Source organism: Apodemus sylvaticus, chromosome 5 (assembly GCF_947179515.1).
Source record: "Apodemus sylvaticus chromosome 5, mApoSyl1.1, whole genome shotgun sequence".
NCBI classification, from domain to species: Eukaryota; Metazoa; Chordata; class Mammalia; order Rodentia; family Muridae; genus Apodemus; species Apodemus sylvaticus.
This window is the reverse complement of record NC_067476.1, coordinates 129,455,282-129,470,400: the sequence shown is the minus strand read 5'-3', so window position 1 is coordinate 129,470,400 and position 15,119 is coordinate 129,455,282. Positions and strand designations below refer to the sequence as shown.

The 15,119-nt window shown below is 42.5% G+C and overlaps 1 protein-coding gene across 1 annotated transcript in view; it reads left to right on the top strand.

Annotated features, from left to right (window-relative positions):
• The window catches only part of Ralgapa2 (Ral GTPase activating protein catalytic subunit alpha 2), a 294,943-nt gene extending 280,530 nt beyond the window's left edge, over positions 1–14,413 (top strand). The window contains exon 41 of the mRNA XM_052183817.1: positions 14,150–14,413. The gene's annotated coding sequence lies outside the window, so the exon portion shown is untranslated. The remainder of the gene's footprint in view (positions 1–14,149) is intronic.
• Positions 14,414–15,119: the final 706 nt, after the last annotated feature.

Sequence of the window (15,119 nt, the reverse complement as noted above, 5' to 3'; positions counted from 1 at the left end):
AAGGATCATTTGGGGGAGCCAGAGGAGCCCCGCTGATGGGATTAAAGGCAGTCCAGTCTGAAAGTGTCTGTAGAGCCAGGTGGCCACTGCTCTATGTCTGTCTGTTCCTTGGAGCTGAGCTCCTCCCTCCCATAACCTTTCAGCTTGGCAGATGGCCTTCCAGGATTCACAGGGAGCTTTCCTCTAGAGCCATATTGGGATACCTTTCAGATATGGAAATGAACACTTGAACGTAAAGGCTGTTGTCACGATTGTCTCGTAAAGATTACTTCCTTATTTATAGCAAAAAGATGGGAAGGTATTGATTCTAAGGCACCGAGTTTCCTATAAGAGATTGAGTCATCTTCAAAAACCCTCATCAATAACCCCATGGAGTCTCAGACCATGTCATAGAGTCCAGCTTCCGATGGAAAGGACCATTATTAGAAGAATGCAGTCATAGGGGTTTTGTTTGTATTCCAGGGCAGATAAAAGCATGTTTCTTCCATTTCCTCAAATAGAATATTTCCTAGTGAGAAGATAACCACATTTACAGTGTTTACTTCTATACATAACATGCGTTGTGTGGCTCTGTGTGTGTCTTTTAAGCCGAGGCCACCTAATAGAAACATTTATATTAAAGAGTGCTAGTCTCATTTGCTCTTCTTCCTATGGTTTTAATTGCATTTCATTTTCAACAAAACAAAACCCACAGGGGTTGTGAGAAAAGATCAGAAAGTAAACTTCTCTACATATATGGTTCTTTAACCCCCCCTGGTCTACAGCTGGGAGCTCCTACCCTGTTCTCCATCCACCTCTGCTGATTAAACAACGAAAAAACAGGGCCTGAAGATGTTGCCTCACAGGCTCCATACAGCCCGACTGGGGCTCCAGCCAGGAGCTGTCTCCGGTTTCCCACATCGTAGTAACACCTCTGCTCAGCACCAATAACTGTCCTTAACATAGACTCACTCTTGAACAATGTAGTTTTCATGTGCCTGCTGTAGTGTGGCCACTGTGAGGGTGTTCCTGAGTCCACATCTGAGGCCACCTTGAGTCACTGTCCTAGGAACCAGGCTGAATACAGCAAGGTTTTGGCACTGGGAGGATCTCGTTTGCCAGAAATATGACCTCTCTGTCACATACAAAAAGAGCACTTGGAACCAACCACTACTGGGAATTCAAAAGCCACCAGATAGCACTTTCCTGGAAAGACAGATCGCACTGGTCTGAACTAAAAAAAAAAAAAAAAAAAAAAGATAGACTTTGAAAAGAAAGATCTGGTACCAAGGCAGGTGTACTGGCTGGTTTTGTGTGTCAACTTGACACAGGCTAGAATTATCACAGAGAAAGGAGCTTCAGTGCCTCCATAAGATCCAGCTGTGGGGCATTTTCTCAATTAGTGATCAGGGGGAGGGCCTCTTGTGGGTGGTGCCTTCTCTGGGCTGGTGCTCTTGGGTTCTATAAGAGAGCAGGCTGAGCAAGCCAGGGGGAAACAAGCCAGTAAGTAACATCCCTGCATGGCCTCTGCATCAGCTCCTGCTTGAGTTCCAGTCCTGACTTCCTTTGATGATGAACAGCAACGTGGAACTGTAAGCTGAATAAACTCTTTCCTCCTCAACTTGTTTCTTGGCCATGATGTTTGTGCAGGAATAGAAACCCTGACTAAGACAGCAGGCTTGGTGCAATGCCCAGGCAGGTCAGCCACACCCTGGAAGTTCGTTCCCACCTTCTGGAGTCAAAAACCCACATGGTGTTTAGTACTTGCTACCATTTGATCATAGTTGTGATTGCCTCCTAAGAGCATTTACAGGTAAGGATTCAAGGGAACAATGGCACAGACACGCCGAGGTTCTTGAACACCCCAGGGACCACCAGCAAGGGAGTGACTTGCTTCCAAGGGCTGGGTTTTCCACGTGCTGGAGCTGCTGTAACATCTCTCCAGTGTAGCTGATGGCCCAACTAGAGAAGGTCATGCGTGTTGAAGGCACACTCCCTGTCCAGAGGTGCTTTCACATGTGCTCCAAAGGAGCTGACCAGCAACACCACAGCAGGGAACCATGGGAAATGACACCCCTGAAAGAGTCGCTGAAAAGAACTTTCTCAGATTGCATCATGGTTTTGTTTCTTTCCTTCTTTCTTTCTCTTTCTGGTGGTTTGAACTTTATAAGAAAAATATTTTAATACCTAAATCCCTACCAGCCTAAATGAAGTTGGATAATATGAGAAAGGTAAGGGTTTAAGTCGCTGTGCTAGATGTGATCAGACACTTGCCAAGCAAGCACGAGATCCCTGGTTTGGTCCCCAGTGCTAGAGAGAGAAGTGTGTGTGTGTGTGTGTGTGTGTGTGTGTGTGTGTGTGTGTGTGTAAGCAGATAGGTAAATTAAAAAATATGTATATTAATTCTGCCAGGGTCAGAGAAACTAGAAAATCCTCATCAGACATGAAAAACACAGGTTTGCTATCACACCAATATGCAGCCTTCCATAGCTGTCTCTATTATATATGTGACTGAGAGTTCCATTTTAGACATTTAGGAAAGATCAGATGCATAGACTGATCTCAGGGACAAGGGTGTCTTTTCCTGCATGTCCAGGTAGAAGTTTTAATCTCACATGTATCCCCCCTCTCCCTCAGGCAAAATGCTCATTGAGTTTGGCAGACTATTTTACATGAATAGGTCCCGCTCGCTCGCTCGTCAGCCTCCTCCTCTGCGTGGGGTCCTAGGGTCTGAAAATTGGAGTGTGCTTTTCACTGAGGGTGTGAAGTGTAGAGGGAGGGCTATTACAGATCCTGAAAGGATCTTTTTGACTTCAGAAAATAGCCTGGCCAAGAAAAGCTTTTTTCCATGAATACTCACAGACTGCATTATGCTCCTCACATGATAGAGGTGAGCACTTTTGATCAATATTCCCCAAGAAACGCTGCCAGGCTAAGTGGGACCCGAGGGCCTCCGTGAGATGCCCCCTCCCTGCCTCAGAGCTACTGCAGCTCTGCAGCACATTTTCACCAATGGCTTGAGAGGCACCATCAGCTCTCCTCCTAAACACTGGCAACCGTTCTGTCCTACTTGCACCTCAGAAATGGTGACCCCACTAGTTTTCCTTTGGGAGCATTTTGTCACCTTTATTTCAGGAAAGCCAAAAATGGATGGCAGTAGGAAGACTTGAACAGGAACTTCTTAATCAAGGAATGTTTGTTCACTTAACATCTCTGAGATCACAGTGGAAGTACTGTATGGATGCATGATACCCTGGATACACTATACATTTCCTCCTATTTTCACCCCATTCCAAATCCCCTCTCTCTGAAAATGGTAAGCAGGTTATTAAACTCAAATTCTTGCTGAAAACTATCTCTCCAGATTCACACAAATATACAAAGATACCATCTTTTATTTTGTACAAAAATAGCAAAAAAAAAAAAAAATTATGTAACTCTAATGGTCTTATACGATTTGCCGTGTTGCTATGTGATGGTGGTGCATGCCAGCATTTGGGAGGCAGAGGCAGGTGGACCTCTGTGACTTCACAGCCAGCCTGATCTACAAACTGAGTTCTAGGACAGTCAGAGCAACACAGAGAAACCCTGTCTCGGAAAAACAAAGAACAAACAACAACAACAAAAAGATTTACTATGTCATGGTGCACATGCCGCTAATTCATCATGCTGACTGATTGCATATTATTCCTCCATATGGAATTTCCTTTTAATTTAATTCCCTTGCCCCACAAGTAAACATCTCTTTCCTCCTCCTTTCCCTCCACCCCCTTCCCCATCATGAGGTGAGAGACTTTTGGTTTCTCCACATGTTCTCACCACGACGAGCTGCCTCCCCACAGCTCAAAAGCAGTGAGGTTAACCAGTATTGGGCCAAACCTTTGGAAACCATGGGCCAGAGTAAACCAATGTATTGAGTTTGTTACAGTTTTGGTTTTGGTTTTGATGCAGAGTCTATGTATGTTATTCTGGCTGGCTAGAAACTATCTATGAAGATCAGGCTAGCCTCAAACTTAACATATTCATCAGCCTCCGCTTCACAAGGGAGAGGATAAAAGGTGTGAGCCACAAGGCCCAGCCTGAAAATATGTTTTAAACTTGGCTACCTCAGATAGTTTCTGGCAGTATTGGAAAGTAACACACTGGTTAGAGTATACATAATTATTATAGACTTTATCTTCATGTTCAACCCCCAAGTTCATACATTAAAATCATAACCTCCAGTGTCATGGAATCTGGAGTCGGGATCTAGGAAGGTACATAGATTTAGATGAATTAATGAGGGTGAGTGGGGCTCCCATGATGGGATGAGTCTACTGTAGGAAGTGCCTTATGCCAAGGCCCTAGGTGTGATCTCACATTCTGCAGAAAATGAGGGAGAAGAGCAGGAAGAGCCTTGTAAAGGGGGTCAGCAGACGGCCACTATTCACAAGTCAGGAAGCAGGCTCATGCTGGAGAGCACGGCCAGAATGAATACTCAGGATCCAAACACTTCCATAAGGAAACCAAACCTCTAACACACAGATGGGCTGGTTCATAGTCAAGCCATAACAGCTCAAGCTAAGACCATTATTTTAGCCCTGGTAGAATAGTTGACCATTTTTAAATTATATAAAACCAATTTAGTGGTTATATTTTTAAAGCGAAGTAAGGACACATAACTTCCCATGTCTGTACAAAAGAATCCATATTACCTGTCAACTTTAGGAGAAAAAAATGTAAAGTCAAGACCCTTTACAGAAAGCTTTTCAGCCATTACTTATTTGCTGACCAAAGAAAGTGAGACCTCCAGTTTGGTTTGTCCTATACCCCATACTTCCACGGCAACATCCCAATACCCAGAGTTGCTGACGCAGGAGGATTTTGAGTTCGCAATCAAGTGAACCTAGGTTATGTAGTTAAGACTGTTACAAACCATATGATCATTTCATTAGATGCTGAAAAAGCATTTGACAAAATTCAGCATCCTTTCATGCTAAAAGTCTTGGAAAGAACAGGAATTCAAGGCCCATACCTAAACATAGTTAAAGCAATATACAGCAAACCAGTAGCCAACATCAAACTAAATGGAGATAAACTTGAAGCAATCCCACTAAAATCAGGGACTAGACAAGGCTGTCCTCTCTCTCCATATCTTTTCAATATAGTACATGAAGTTCTAGCTAGAGCAATTAGACAACATAAGGAGGTCAAGGGGATACAAAATGGAAAGGAAGAAGTCAAATTATCACTATTTGCAGATGACATGATAGTCTACTTAAGTGACCCAAAACCTTCACCAGAGAACTCCTACAGCTGATAAACAACTTCAGCAAAGTGGCTGGTTATAAAATCAACTCAAGCAAATCAGTTGCCTTCCTATACTCAAAGGATAAGCAGGCTGATAAAGAAATTAGGGAAATGACATCCTTCACAATAGCCACAATCAATATAAAGTATCTTGGGGTGACTCTAACCAAACAAGTGAAAGACCTATATGACAAGAACTTCAGATCTCTGAAGAAGGAAATCGAAGAAGACCTCAGAAAATGGAAAAATCTGCCATGCTTGTGGATTGGCAGGATTAATATAGTTAAAATGGCCATCTTGCCAAAAGCAATCTAAAGATTCAACTCAATCCCCATCAAAATCCCAACTCAGTTCTTCACAGAGTTAGAAAAAGCAATTCTCAAATTCATCTGGAATAACAAAAAACCCAGGATAGCTAAAACTATTCTCAATAGTAAAAGAACTTCTGGGGGATTCAGTATCCCAGACCTCAAGCAATACTACAGAGCAATAGTGTTAAAAACTGCATGGTATTGGCACAGTGACAGGCAAGTGGACCAATGGAATAGAATTGAAGACTCAGAAATGAACCCACACACCTATGGTCACTTGATCTTCAACAAAGGATCGGAAAACATCCAGTGGAAAAAAAGATAGCCTTTTCAACAAATGGTGCTAGTTCAACTGGAGGTCAGCATGCAGAAGAATGGGAACTGATCCATTCTTATCTCCTCGTACTAAACTCAACTCCAAGTGGATCAAGAACCTCCACATAAAACCAGACACACTGAAACTAATAGAAACGAATCTGGGGAAAACCCTTGAGGATATGGGCAGAGGGGAAAATTCCTGAACAGAACACCAATAGCTTATACTCTAAGATCAAGAATTGACAAATGCGACCTCATGAAATTACAAAGTTTCTGTAAGGCAAAAGACACTGTCAAAAGGACAAAATGGCATCCAACAAATTGGGAAAGGATCTTCACAAACCCTACATCTGATAGAGGGCTAATATCCAGTATATACAAAGAACTCAAGAAGTTAGACCCCAGGGAACCAAACAACCCTATTAAAAAATGGAGTACAGATCTAAACAAAGAATTTTCACCTGAAGAAATTCAGATGGCCAAGAAGCACCTTAAGAAATGCTCAACACCATTAGTCATTAGGGAAATGCAAATCAAAACAACTCTGAGATTTCACCTCACACCAGTCAAAATGGCTAAGGTTAAAAACTCAGGAGACAGCAGGTGTTGGCAAGGATGTGGAGAAAGAGGAACACTCCTCCAGTGCTGGTGGGGTTGTAAGATGGTACAACCACTTTGGAAATCAGTCTGGCGGTTCCTCAGAAAACTGGACATGATACTTCCGGAGGACCCTGCTATATACCCAAAGGATTCCCTGGCATGCAATAAAGACACATGCTCCATTATGTTCATAGCAGCCTTATTTATAATAGCCAGAAGCTGGAAAGAACCCAGATGTCCCTCAATGGAAGAATGGATACAGAAAATGTGGTATATTTACACAATGGAATACGACTCAGCGATTAAAAACAATGAATTCACAAAATTTTTAGGCTAATGGTTGGATATGGAAAATATTATCCTAAGTGAGGTAACCCAATCACAAAAGAATACACATGGAATGCAATCTCTGATAAGTGGATATTAATTAGCCCAGAAGCTCTGAATACCCAAGGCACAATTAGCATAACAAATGACTCCAAAGAAGTCAGGAGAAGAAGAAGTAAGGAGAGGGTCCTGATCCTGGAAAGGCTTGATTGGAGGGGAGTATCAGGACAGAGAAAAAGGAGAGAGGTGATTGGAGAATGGGTGGAGAGAAGGTTTATGGGACATATGGGGAGGGGGGAACTGGGAAAGGGGAAATCATTTGGAATGTAAACAAAGAATATAGAAAATAAAAATATATAATAAAAAACCAAAAAAAGACTGTTACAAACCAAAATTTGTTCATTTTCAAGAACTTTATGAACATAGTAACATTATGCATCAAAATATACCTCCATTTTGACCTTTTCTTTCTTCCTCTGAGACAGGGTTTCTCTGTGTAGCCCTGACTGTCCTGGAACTCACTCTATAGATCAGGCTATCCTTGAGCTCTTGAGTTTCTAACATTCTGCCCCATCTCCTCATCCTTAGAATAATCATACTAAATGTGGTACCTACTCTCTAAAGTGACCTCCAAGGGTCATCATCTCCTGATAGTGATGTCTGTCTTGTGTGGTCGTTCCCACACTGATGGAGACTGTTAATTTGTGGGACCAATAGAACAGTGCTGTGCCTTTCAAGATTCAGTGGCAAGGGCATTACAATCTCCTTCGTCTTTTTAGCTCTGGGAATGCTGCCGTGCTGTAAGGACACACCAGCAGTGCTGTGGATACTGGAAGTCATATGAGGAAGCCAGATCAGAAGTCCACCACTCCTTAACATTATCAGCCTTACACCTGAAAGCAGACATGTTTGACAGATAACTAACTTCTTTCCTCCCCTTAATTAAAAAAAATGGATTTATTTATTTCATGTTATATGTATGAATAGATTTCCTTTATGTATATCTATCTGTGCATCACATGCCTGGTGCCCATGGAGGTCAGAGGATGTCATTGGAACCCCTAGAACTGAAGTTATGGATCTTTCTAAGTTATTGTGAGGGTGCTGGAAACTGAACTCAGGTCCTCTGGTCGTGCAGCCAGTGCTCTGAATCGCTGAGCCATCTCGTCAGCCCTAAAATTAATATTCCAGGATGCAGCCCCTCAACCAAGTGTGCAACTTAATTACTTGTTTTTATTTTTGTATTTGTTTTAATTTTTGTATTTGTTGGTTTGTAACAGTCCTAACTACATAATAACCCAGGTTGACTTGACTGTGAATGAAGTCTTCCTGCCTCCACACCTCTGGGTACTGGGATTGCAGAGATGCGCCACCCATCAGCTTCTCCGGATTCCTGGCCCATATAAATAATTAGGTGTAATGAATAACAGCTACTGTTCTCAACCGCTGAGTTTTGGGGTGATTTGTTGTTATATTGTCAAAGCTATATAAACACACTAATCCCATGGATAAAAACATAGAAACTAGGACACTGGTTGTTTTGAAGCTGAATGCAGTATAATGTAGAGGACACATTTACACACAGCAGTACATTCTAACAATAGATCAAAATATCTGGTGGGATATAGTGTATCCTCATTCTCTGGACCTAGACCACAGAAAAGGGTACCCTACTAAGGGACCCAGAGGCCTCCGTTCTGGCTTATGTCTAGAAGAAAAGTCACATGATCTAAAGTGGTCAACATCATGTTCATCACACACAAAGCGATGGTGGAGCACAATACCATCTACACAGGGCTGAGGGATGACCAGATAGAAAAACTCACATCCAGCATTCTGAAAGAGCAGAGAGAACTCCAGAAGTACCTGTAATTGTTATATAATGAGTCACCCCCCAAACTCAGCATTTTCAAAGAGCAGCCATCCTGTTATTTTTCTTCTTCAGGGCTCCAGGGTGTGAGCAAGCCTGTCTAGGCTGCTCTTAGCTGGATTCTTTCAAGCAAATGTCATGAGGGGATTGAAAGGCTGGAGTCCTGCTCCCTCTCACATCCAGGGTTGATTCTCCATCTTGACTGGGATCTGAGCTTAGTCCTGACTTCACTTAGAAGCCAAAGAGTGATTTCTTAGTGTTACTTCTACTACATTTTGAGGAAGCATTCACAGAGATCCATCAGTCCTTATAGAGAGAAGTACTGTATGGACTTTATTTCACAATGGGACACATGTAAAGAAGAAATATTTTACCTGTACCAAATGCATTAGTATTATATGAAATTTTAATTAACAACATCAAAAATAAAACTCAAAAAAAGCAAAAGTTTTGAGTTCTTGCTAGGACTTGACCTGAATAACTAATTTGATCTTTTATTAAATTACTATCCAAGCCCAATCTCACTTAGCTTCTGAGCTCAGACAAGATTGGACATATTCAGAATGTAGCCATAGACAGCTCATTTAATCCTAACAGCCATGGTAGGTACTCAGTGACAGACAGACAAATATAATGTGGCCAGCTTACTAGGCAAACACTCTATCAGTGATTTGAATATAAAATGTCTTCTATAGGCTGGTATGTTGAAGGCTTGATCCCCAGGTGGTCACTATATTTTGGGAGGTGGTGGAAACTTTTGGAAGTAGGGCATAACTAGAGAATGTGGATCACTGGGGGAATTATGTCACTGAAGAGTATGTCTTGCCCATCTCTCTCCCTCTCCCTCTCCCTCTCCCTCTCCCTCTCCCTCTCCCTCTCCCTCTCCCTCTCCCTCTCCCTCTCCCTCTCCCTCTCCCTCTCCCTCTCCCTCTCCCTCTCCCTCTCCCTCTCCCTCTCCCTCTCCCTCTCCCTCTCCCTCTCCCTCTCTCCCTCTCCCTCTCTCCCTCTCCCTCTCTCCCTCTCCCCCTCTCCCTCTCCCCTCTCCCTCTCCCCTCTCCCTCTCCCCTCTCCCTCTCCCCTCTCCCTCTCCCCTCTCCCCTCTCCCTCTCCCTCTCCCTCTCCCTCTCCCTCTCCCTCTCCCTCTCTCCCTCTCCCTCTCCCTCTCCCTCTCCCTCTCCCTCTCCCTCTCCCTCTCCCTCTCTCCCTCTCCCTCTCCCTCTCTCCCTCTCCCTCTCTCCCTCTCCCTCTCTCCCTCTTCCTCTCCCTCTCCCCTCTCCCCTCTCCCTCTCCTCTCTCCCTCTCCCCCTCCCTCTCCCCCTCCCCCTCTCCCTCTCCCTCTCCCTCTCCCTCTCCCTCTCCCTCTCCCTCTCCCTCTCCCTCTCCCTCTCCCTCTCCCTCTCCCTCTCCCTCTCCCTCTCCCTCTCCCTCTCCCTCTCCCTCTCCCTCTCCATACAAAGTCATTTATGAAACAAAAAAGTTTTCACATCTTGAGTGTCAGAGTCTGGATGGACTTAGTTCGACGTGTTGAACAGGAATGTGTGTGCTCTGCTGCCCTTCAGACCCTCTTTGCTTGGGGATTTTGTTTTCCAGCCCAGTCCTCAGTGATTTCCTTGCTTTTAGAAGCAAGATGGAAAGTAAAGAACCAGCACCATTTGTTGAAAAGGCTATCTTTTTTTCCACTGGATGCTTTCAGCTCCTTTGTCGAAGATCAAGTCACCATAGGTGTATGGGTTCATTTCTGGGTCTTCAATCCTATTCCATTGATCTGCTTGCCTGACATTGTACCAATACCATGCAGTTTTTATCACTATTGCTCTGTAGTAAAGTTTGAGGTCTGGGATACTGAATCCCCCTGAAGTTCTTTTACTGTTGAGAATAGTTTTAGCTATCCTGGGTTTTTTGTTATTCCAGATGAATTTGAGAATTGCTCTTTCTAGTTCTATGAAGAACTGGGTTGGGATTTTGATGGGGATTGCATTGAATCTGTAGATTGCCTTTGGCAAGATGGCCATTTTAACTATATTAATCCTGCCAATCCATGAGCATGGAAGATTTTTCCGTTTTCTGAGATCTTCTTCAATTTCCTTCTTCAGAGATCTGAAGTTCTTGTCATATAGGTCTTTCATTTGTTTGGTTAGAGTCACACCAAGATACTTTATGCTGTTTGTGGCTATTGTGAAGGAAGTCATTTCCCTAATTTCTTTCTCAGTCTGCTTATCCTTTGAGTATAGAAAGGCTACTGATTTGCTTGAGTTGATTTTGTAGCCAGCCACTTTGCTGAAGTTTTTTATCAGGTGTAGGAGTTCTCTAGAAGAGTTTTTTGGGTCACTTAAGTATACTATCATATCATCTGCAAATAGTGATAGTTTGAGTTCTTCCTTTCCAATTTGTATCCCTTTGACCTCCTTATGTTGTCTAATTGCTCTAGCTAGGACTTCAAGAACTATATTGAAAAGATATGGAGAGAGGGGCAGCCTTGTCTAGTCCCTGATTTTAGTGGGATTGCTTCAAGTTTCTCTCCATTTAGTTTGATGTTGGCTACCAGTTTGCTGTATATTGCTTTGACTATGTTTAGATATGGGCCTTGAATTCCTGCCCTTTCCAAGACTTTCAGCATGATAGGATGCTGAATTTTGTCAAATGCTTTTTCAGCATCTAATGAAATGATCATGTGCTTTTTTTTCTTTAAGTGTGTTTATGTATTGGATAGCATTTATGGATTTCCTTATATTGAACCATCCCTGCATCCCTGGGATGAAACCTACCTGATCCTGGTGGATAATCATTTTTGATGTGTTCTTGGATTTGGTGGGCAAGAATTTTATTGAGTATTTTTGCATCGATATTCATAAGGAAAATTGGCCTGAAATTCCCTTTCTTAGTTGGATCTTTGTGTGGTTTTGGTATTAGCATAATTGTGGCTTCGTAGAAGGAGTTGGGTAGTATCCCATCTGTTTCTATTTGGTGGAATAGTTTGAAGAGTATTGGTGTTAAGTCTTCTTTGAAGGTCTGATAGAATTCTGCACTGAAACCATCTGGTCCTGTGCTTTTTTTGGTTGGAAGGCTATCTATGATCCCTTCTATTTCTTTAGGGGTTATGGGTCTATCCAGTGGGAAAAAATATAGTCTTTTCAACAAATTGTGCTGGTTCCATTGGAAGTCAGCATGCAGAAGAATGAGAATCGATCCATTCTTATCTCCTTGTACTAAGCTCAACTCCAAATGGATCAAGGACCTCCACATAAAACTTGACACACTGAAACTAATAGAAAAGAAACTGGGGAAGAACCTTGAGGACATGGGCACAGGGGAAAAGTTCCTGAATAGAACACCAATAGCTTATGCTCTAAGATCAAGAATTGACAAATGGGACCTCATAAAACTACAAAGTTTCTGTAAGGCAAAGGACACTGTCAAAAGGACAAAACATCAACCAACAGATTGGGAAAGGATCTTCACCAACCCTAAATCTGACAGAGGGATAATATCTAATATATACAAAGAACTCAAGAAGGTGGAACCCAGAGAACCAAATAATCCCATTAAAAAGTGGGGTACCGAGCTAAACAAAGAATTTCCACATGAAGAACTTTGGAGGACTGAAAAACACTTTAAGAAATGTTCAACATCATTAATCATTAGGGAAATGCAAATCAAAACAACCCTGAGACTTCACCTCACACCAGTCAGAATGGCTAAGGTTAAAAACTCAGGAGACAGCAGGTGTTGGCGAGGATGTGGAGAAAGAGGAACACTCCTCCAGTGCTGGTGGGATTGTAAGATGGTGCAACCACTTTGGAAATCAGTCTGGAGGTTCCTCAGAAAACTGGGCATGACACTTCTGGAGGACCCGGCTATACCACTCCTGGGCATATACCCAGAGGATTCCCCGGCATGCAATAAGGACACATGCTCCACTATGTTTATAGCAGCCCTATTTGTAGTAGCCAGAAGCTGGAAAGAACCTAGGTGTCCCTCAACGGAGGAATGGATACAAAAAATGTGATATATTTACACAGTGGAGTACTATTCAGCCATTAGAAACAATGAATTCATGAAATTCTTAGACAAATGGATGGAGCTGGAGAACATCATACTAAGTGAGGTAACACAGTTTCAAAAGATCAATCATGGTATGCACTCACTGATAAGTGGATATTAGCCTAGAAACTTTGAATACCCAAGACATAATCCACATATTAAATGATGTCCAAAAAGAATGGAGGAGTGGCCCCTGGTTCTGGACAGACTCAGTGCAGCAGTATAGGGAAATTCCAGAACAGGGAAGTGGGAAGAAGTAGATGGAGGAACAGGGGGAGGGAAGAGGGCTTATGGGACTTGAGGGGGGAGTGGGAACCCAGAAAAGGGGAAATCATTTGAAATGTAAATAAAGAATACATTGAATAAAATAAAAGAAAGAAAGTAAAAAACCAGAAGGAAGGTAGCACAGAAAGCCAGTGGAGAAGGATTGGCCCAGTGTGCTGTGGGTTAGAAATGCCACCATCGATTTCTCTTCTGCTTTGCATCTGCAGCTTATTAAAGCAAAGCCAAAAATAGAACAGAATCTACAACTTTGGGATTATGCAAATATGAGAGCCTTTGTTGCAGTTGGAGTATTGAATGTATCTGATTGTCTCATAAATATCAGATACTTGCATTTATAAGATTTTTGGAAAGAAGTTTCTTTTGTGTTTGAAATAGGAGATTACTTTTCTCTCCCCAGGTGGAAGACAAGTCATTTGACACCTGATTAGAGATTAGAACTGTGCATGTCCCAGTCCCTTGGCAAGAGAACAGAATGTGTTTCAGCATCCATATACATTCTCCAGTACTAAAATGTCTGCCACCTCAGATTTCTCTCTTTGCACCAGTATGGTCAGCTAAGAGCCTGTCTCTTGTAGGGCCTCCTGTGTCCCCATCTGTCCCACAGATACTAGTCAATGAAGCCATGTAGAGTGCTTGTGAGAACTCAGTGAGTCACTCCCATGAAGGCCTCAGACTAGGTCTCACTGAAGTTTAGCTGCGAATATGGTTACAGATGCATCATTAGTTGGAGATAGTGACCCCTGATTAAGATTTCAAGACACCAGCTCTTCTCAGTTCAAATCTACTGTTTACCCAAACTGGGATAACTCAGTCATGGGCAACAATTCACTCTAAACCCAGCATAGTGTCAATGTCATCATCAACACAGGCTTCCTAGCACCCTGTTCACATTTAGGGTCTAATGTGGTAGTGAGTCCAAGGTGAGGTCTGTAGTTCTGTCTGTTCTTCAGACTGGCTCCCACACGCTGCTGATGCAGTGGGTCTGTGGTCAGCAAAGCCCTGGAAAACGCAAATTAAGAGCCTACAGCACGTGTATTGTGGTTTCTCCAACTTCATCTGTTTTGTGCTGCTATGACAAAATACCACAGGCTGGTCTGTTTATAGTGAATAGATGTTTATTGTCTTACAGATTCTGGATCCTTGGAAGTCCTTGTTCCCTTGGGAATACCAAGAGCCTTCCTACAATATCGTTCCACTGAAGATAAGAGAGCCAGCAAGAAAGAGATGAGACTAAGGCACTTTTGTTGTTGTTATTGTATTTAGTTTTGTTTTTGAGACAGGGTTTCTCTGAGTAGCCCTGGCTATATTGGAACTTGCTCCATAGACAAGGCTGGCTTCAAACTGAGAGATCTGCCTGCCTCTTCCAAAATGCTGGGATTAAAGGCATGTGCCACTATGCCTGGTGCCAAGGCTCTTCTATAACAACTTTTCCTCCTGCATTAACACTAATCCATCCATGATGTCAGAGTCATTGTGAGCTCAATGCCTCCCATTAGGCCTCACCCCCAAACACTTGGGTATTACATTTCCTACTTAGTATCATGTTTCTATCATAGGAACTCTGGGACACAATTCATCATCACATAGCAGCATCATAATTTATATGCTGAGTCAGAAAACTGTTATAAAAATAATGATTGGCAGCCTTTCTATTGGACACTAACCTAAATGTTCAGATATTTGCACAATTAAAAGACCTCAGCGATTGCCAAGAATATCTTTGTTGCTATTAAATGAGCACAATTTTGAAGCAAGTAAATGCTAATTTAAAGTTATCTTCTGTTTTTAAGTCAACATTTAAGCTAATAAGTGAGTTGCCCAAATTCCTTGAAATGTTAAGTTGAACTACATATGAGGCTTTTAATTTTACTTTTAAAGAGAGCCCAAGTTGTGATTTCATCTGATAAGGTCATGTCATTGTGTGAGTAAGGAAACCTTGCTGGTAATGGACAACCTGTTCTGCCTAGCTGTGTGATGGTTGATGGGAGTTGGGGTGAGTTTTCCATTGTCTAAAGCAACTATGATGAAGCAGGAAGAACATGAGAAAAATTAATAAGATCAAGTGGAAGTCAGTTTTCTGTTTTGCTGGAAACTAGTAA